The sequence below is a fragment of the Podarcis melisellensis genome (assembly GCF_964234715.1).
Source record: "Podarcis melisellensis genome assembly, chromosome: 2".
In the NCBI taxonomy this organism is placed as follows: Eukaryota; Metazoa; Chordata; class Lepidosauria; order Squamata; family Lacertidae; genus Podarcis; species Podarcis melisellensis.
This window is the reverse complement of record NC_138529.1, coordinates 62,364,689-62,371,729: the sequence shown is the minus strand read 5'-3', so window position 1 is coordinate 62,371,729 and position 7,041 is coordinate 62,364,689.

The window sequence follows — 7,041 nt, the reverse complement described above, 5'->3', positions numbered from 1 at the left end:
GATTCCTCTTAAACCTCTCAAAGCCGCATTGCCCACTATAATCCCCCTCACCAAACACCACTAATTACCCAAAACACACACACACACTAAAAATAAGTACTGTACTTGAAATCAGCTGCCTTCCTTAATAATCCCATAATTAGCTCCCATAAAGGAGATGAGCCCTGCAACCCCAGAGTCGTCTGCAACTGGACTTAACTGTCAGGGGTCTTTTACCTTTACCTTTTAATTGTCATAACATGAGTATCTTCAGTCACATTGGATTAGATCGGTACAATGCACTGTATGTGGGGGCTACGCTTGAATACATTTTGGAAACTGCAACCACTATTGGCACGTTTACATTGGCTGCCTTTATCAATCAATCAATCAATAATTTCATTTGTTTGTCTCCTTTCCAAAATCAATACCTTGCTCAAGACAGCTTACAACATATGTTTGTAGTTATGTTTAAAAACAACAACACAAAAGTAGTCAAACAAATCACCAAAAAGAAGACAACTGAACAATTTCCACATAAATCATAAGATACAAAATAAAGACACAAAAAATTGACTGCAACAACAACCCTTTCCCAACAAAAACCTCTAAATAATACCCCAGCCCAGGATTCTGGTCAAGAGCCTCAGCTTTTGTAGCTGGAGTCAGTCAGGGCCTCACCCTCCCAGACCAGGTGGAAAAGGTGCTACTTTACTGAAATTTGGCAGGATTCATCCCCTCAGAAGGAGATGCTCTGCTTGCAAATTGGATCTAATTCTGCTAAAAACAAGAAAGTGAGATTGTTCTTTTGTTAGAAGAGGTGTAAATTTTGGAAGGTGTCCATTAGAAAAAAACAAACCTCTGGATCTATTTGTCTATAATTTGGCAGGTCTTACCTACTAAGGAGATGTCTGTATGCCTGCTAACCTCATCCACTTGTGTCAAAAGGAAAACAAGGGATGGGGATATTTTTTTTCAGGATAAGAGTTAGAGGTTGTTCCTACGGAACCTCAATAATATAGATTTAAAACAGTGAGCACTGAATCCCAGTTAAAGGCAGCCTGTAGGATGGAAATATTGAAGCCCTTTTACAGTACTTTCTCTTTTCCTAGAGTAGCTCTCTAAAGGCGCCTTCTCCCTGTGTCAAGAGAACTGTAGTCACTAAAATGGCATTTTGGCATTCTCAGATTTTAGTCCTCCCCTCTGCCTAGCTATTTAGGAAAGTGGAACCACTGTGCAAGCTGCCAACTCATAAATCAGCGGCTTAGGCAAAGCTTTTGTAGAACTGATATGAAATAAATGACCAAACAAGAGAGATTCTTTTTCAATAAGCCAACTCCCACACCCAGCTAGTCTTCCAAGAAGAAACTTATTGCACCCAGCCTGAAACAACAGCCATGGTGACGCACACAACACATTCCCTGCTCTTGAACTAGCCATCCATAATTCCAGGGAAACAGTATCTTCCTACACCTCTCTTTAGCGGTAGTGCAGCTAAACTGGGAGAGGGAGGAAGAGATCTGGATGGCTTTATGAATTAGCTGAGCTAGCAAAGGCTAGCAGAGAAAGAAAATACTGGTCCCTGCCTGTTCATTATGCTTCTCTCTACCCTGCAGATGAAAATGATTTTCCTTCTAAGGGAAAGTTGTTACAGCAGGAAAACTGTGGGGCTCACTAATATAACAATGCATTTCAGGCCAGGTCAGAATCCGATCTCAAGGCCCTCTGAACAGATCTGCTAACACAGTGGTTCCAGGTTAAATAGAAGAGGTGCCTCCCTTTCATGGAGAGCTATTTTACTGGGGTGGGGGGAAGCACACACGAAACTGGCACTTTTGCCGGGGGGGGGAAAGCATGACATAGATTTCTGCCTGTCACGCAGAAGTCACAATTTCTCTGAGCGAAGATGGTGGCAAGCCTAGACACTAGAGTCAGCAATGTCTCTCATGCAAAATGAGAGACTCATAGGGAGTCTGGAACTACCATTTAGAAGACAGAGAAGCAAGGAACAAAATTGATATTTTTGTTGTATGCGTCTGCCTGTACAGTGTTCTGTTCTGGCCACCTCATCTCAAAAAAGGATGTTGGGGAGCTGGAAAGGATAAAGAAAATGAGAACTAAAACTATCAGGGGGCTCAGCCATCTCCTGTAAGAGGTTACAGGTTACAGTACAATGTTGAGGCTTCTTAGCGTAGAAAAAAAACTATGAATTTAGGTGGAGGGCATAACAGAAGTTTATATAACTGTCTATGGCAGAAAGAATGTGGATAGAGAGAACTTTTCTCTTTCATAAATTTTTACCACCTGGAGCCATCCTGTGAAGGGTGAGAGATTCAGGACAAACAAAGGGAAGAACTTACAACAGAACATACATAGGACTTGTCCACATCTGAGCATTATTTAGCTATAAATCCCCTTCCCCCCCCTCTTCAAATTCGACTGGAGTAGCACACACCAACACGTTATTTTGTGTATAAGGAACAACTTTGGTATTTCCTATTCATACTAGTAGCTTTCCCTTTTGTGTTTGTCCATGCCTTCTAATTTGTTGAATCTATGATACCAACTGTGTATGGGACCAGATAGGTGCATGTGCACTTTGTTTTTTAAAAGTTTCGATTCTACCAAAAATAAATAAAATTGAGAACAGTAGAGCAGCTCAAACATGCAAACTAGTCATAATATAATATATATGAATGTTGGCATCTTTCTCGAGAGACAATGGAATGAGCCTTTGAGGATGAGATCAAACTGCTGTGCTAGCACACTGAAGTGACCTTCCTAGGGCACAAGCTTGGGTGGTGTGTATGGAGGGGCTGGGCTGCCCAGACAACAAGAACCCCCTCTTGGCCTCACTGATGTGGACCAAAGGAAAGCAGAGCAATACATTTGGCACCAGCTTGGCTGCAGGAGTTGCCAGAAGGAGGCATGTAAGATGCCATCCAACCATCTTAGGGACTGCACTCTGGATTTGTGTAGGGTTTACTCCTTAGCCTTTACTTCTCCAGAAGATGTCCTGCAAGGCAATGGAGGTTTAAGATCAGAAATTTCCTTCCTGTAGATGGGCTACCTTCCCAGGTTGATGAGCCCCACCTGCCCCTCAGAATGAATGAAGAAGAAAACTTACACACCCAACATGTTAATTCCCCAAGTTTCTACCATCACTCGCTTACAGATCTAGAGTTAGTGAATGTTAAAAATTAGTAAAATGGTAGAATTTAGGTAATACTGTATTTAGGACATTGAAGGGAAAATACAGGCTGCAGCAGCTCTCCTGAACTGTGCCAAACATGGGAATTCCTGGGGTTAACCTATGCAAACTAACCTGGCAGGGCTAGCTGAGTGCAAGCCATTATGAAACAATGGTCAGTCATTAACACATTAAAGAAGCACCTTTGGGACTGGGCAAAACAAAGTTGCCTTGGTTACTGTGGAGGGAGAAAGGTTGGGAGGAGGCAGGCAGTGCCCACAAGGAGAAAAAAATGTTCTTTTACACAGAGGCTCTGGAGCCAGTCGTCCACAAGAGCAATGCAACTGACTTCAATGATATCACTCCTAGTACACCATTAATTACGGTAACTATGAAGTCTGTTTTTCCTTAGCATAATTTTGAAATGTAACACCCCCCAAAATAAATATTATGCAGGAAACATAACCAAACAATATAAGAATAGTCAGAAAATAAGGAAGGACAAAAATTTCAGGAGTTCACTTTCGAACCATTGACATATCAGGCAAAAGAAAATAAGGATACATTACAAAATGCAATGTTACATTATAAAGCACAATAACCAATATTTCAATCTCTAATGAAACCAACCACCTGTCTCATTGATCCTTGCCCATCCTGGCTTATAAAAGTTAGCCGGGAAGGGCTGGGCGATGGGCTTCGCGGGGTGGTGAATGCTTCTGTCTATGAGGGAGCCTTCCCAGACCCGCTGAAAGAGGCAGTTATCAAACCACTTCTTAAAAAACCATCTTTAGATGCTGCCAATATGGCCAACTATCGCCCAGTCTGAAATCTTCCATTCTTGGGCAAAGTGATTGAGCGAGTGGTTGCTGAACAACTCCAGGCACGCCTGAAAGAAGCGGACCTGGAAGAAGCTGGATCTCTCAGCGACTTTTGACACCATATCATCCTTCTGGACCGTCTAGAGGGGCTGGGAGCTGGGGGCACTGTTATACAGTGGTTCTGCTCCTTCCTCCTGGGCCATGTTCAGAAAGTGGGGGGGGGAGATGAGTGTTCAGACCCCTGGGCTCTCACTTGTGGGGTGCCTCAGGGTTCTGTCCTCTCCCCCATGCTTTTCAACATCTACATGCAGCTGCTGAGAGAGATCATCAGGAGGTTTGGGCTGGGTGTTCATCAGTATGTGGATGATACCCAGCTCTACCTCTCTTCCAAATCAGAACCAGTGAAGGTGGTGACGGTCCTGTGTGAGTGTCTGGAGGTGGTTGGAGGATGGATGGTGGCTAACAGATTGAGGTTGAATCCTGACAAGACAGAAGTACTGTTTTTGGGGGACAGGGGGCGGGCTGGTGTGGAGGACTCCCTGGTCCTGAATGGAGTAACTGTGCCCCTGAAGGACCAGGTGCGCAGCCTGGGAGTCATTCTGGGCTCACAGCTGTCCATGGAGGCACAGGTCAATTCTGTGTCCAGGGCAGCTGTTTATCAGCTCCATCTGGTACGCAGGCTGAGACCCTACCTGCCCGCAGACTGTCTTGCCAAAGTGGTGCATGCTCTAGTTATCTCTCGCTTAGACTACTGCAATGCGCTCTATGTGGGGCTACCGTTGAAGGTGACCCGGAAACTACAACTAATCCAGAATGTGGCAGCTAGACTGGTGACTGGGAGCGGCGGCCGAGACCATATAACACCGGTCTTGAAAGACCTACACCGGCTCCCAGTACATTTCCAAGCACAATTCAAAGTGTTGGTGCTGACCTTTAAACGGCCTCCGTCCAGTATACCTGAAGCAGTGTCTCCACCTCCATCGTTCTGCCCGGACACTGAGGAGGTCCAGCGCCAAGGGCCTTCTGGCGATTCCCTCGCTGCGAGAAGCCAAGTTACAGGGAACCAGGCAGAGGGCCTTCTCGGTAGTGGCACCCGCCCTGTGGAATGCCCTACCACCAGATGTCAAAGAGAAAAATAACTACCAAACTTTTAGAAGACATCTGAAAGCAGCCCTCTTTAGGGAAGCTTTTAATGTTTAATAGGTTATTGTATTTTAGTGTTTTGTTGGAAGCTGCCCAGAGTGGCTGGGGAAACCCAGCCAGATGGGCAGGGTATAAATAATAAATTGTTGTTGTTGTCATGTGCCTTTGACAGCTGTGTGAATGGCAGAATTCAACAACTGCAATTTCCCCTGGCATAATAATACAATGATGGAGTAAACCACTTCTTGAGGATCTGCTGTTAAGGACATAGGCGTTGGGCCAGAAAAAAATGTGGTAACCTTAACAGAGTCTTCTGTCAGTAAAGTTGATACTTTTTCATTTGTCCTGCTCCTATATACCTCAAATAAGAGCCTGCAACTTACAAAGTCAGGGGGTAAAGCTTTTCCTGGGAAGGATATTACAGTCATATCTCGGGTTAAATGTGCTTCAGGTTGAGCATTTTCAGGTTACGCTCTGCGGTGACCCAGAAGTAATGGAGAGCGTTACTTCCGGGTCTTGACACTCGCGCATGCGCAGATGCTCAAAATGATGTCACGTGCATGTGTGGAAATGGCGAATCGTGACCCGCGCACATGCAAATGCGGGTTGGGTTCGCTTCAGGATGTGAACAGGGCTCCGGAACGGATCCCGTTCGCATCCAGACGTACCACTGAAATGGCTGAAAAAGTTTCACTTTTGTAGAGCGTGATACTGGACATGTGTGTTCCAAAATCAATCCCATGGAGTCTAAACAAACTTGCTCACAGAGTCATAGAGTTGGAGGGGGCCTTGTTTGCTATCATCTAGTTCAAGGTTTCCCAAGCTTTTAGTTCATTGACCCCTTGATGAGCTTATAAAGTTGTCATCAACCCCAAACTAAAAAGAATTGGAATGTCAAGAAATATCTATATATAATCAACATTCATTAATCACTATTAGTCACCATGACCAGATATCATTTTTAAAAATAAAAAAACCAGGAATTTGTGAGATGCATACTTTTTCCAGGAATGATCAAAGGAGAAGATGTGGCAAGTATTAAAGCTCCAGCAGATGGCACCAGATACCTGTCCTTAAACACTGTGGCATTGGTAGTAGCATCTCTCCCTCTAAAGAATAAAGCCTTGTGGTACCAAAAAACATTTATTTAATCAGTTTTGCAAAATGTGCGTGGGTGTGAATATCCAGGTATCACAACCCAGCAAAGTGGAAAAAAATTAAATCAGCAAGGCTGACTGGGGTAACTGTGCCCCTGAAGGACCAGGTGTGCAGCCTGGGAGTCATTTTGGACCTTGGGCCAGTCACACTTCTTTGAAGTCTCTCAGCCCCACTCACCTCACAGAGTGTTTGTTGTGGGGGAGGAAGGGAAAGGAGACTGTTAGCCGCTTTGAGACTCCTTAAAGGGAGTGAAAGGCGGGATATCAAATCCAAACTCTTCTTCTTCTTCTAGGTCAATTCTGTATGCCTGAAGGAGCGTCTCCACCCCCATCATTCAGCCCAGAAACTGAGATCCAGCTCCAAGGGCATTCTGGCGGTTCCCTCACTGTGAGAAGGGAGGTTACAGGGAACCAGGCAGAGGGCCTTCTTGGTAATGGCGCCCGCCCTGTGGAACGCCCTCCTATCAGATGTCAAGGAATAAACAATTATCTGACTTTTAAAAGACATCTGAAGGCAGCCCCATTTAGGGAAGTTTTTAATGCTTGATGTTTTATCGTGTTTTTAATATTCTGTTGGGAGCCACCCAGCTTCTGGGGAGACACAAGGGTACACATACCCTTAAACATTTTGTGAATCTAAGTTTGGCCTCTTTGAGGGGCAGTATTTCAATATGCGTAGGAAAATCAGAGTGTCCCTAAACACTGAGCCTAGGACTTGCCGATCAGAAGGTCGGCGGTTTGAATCCCCACG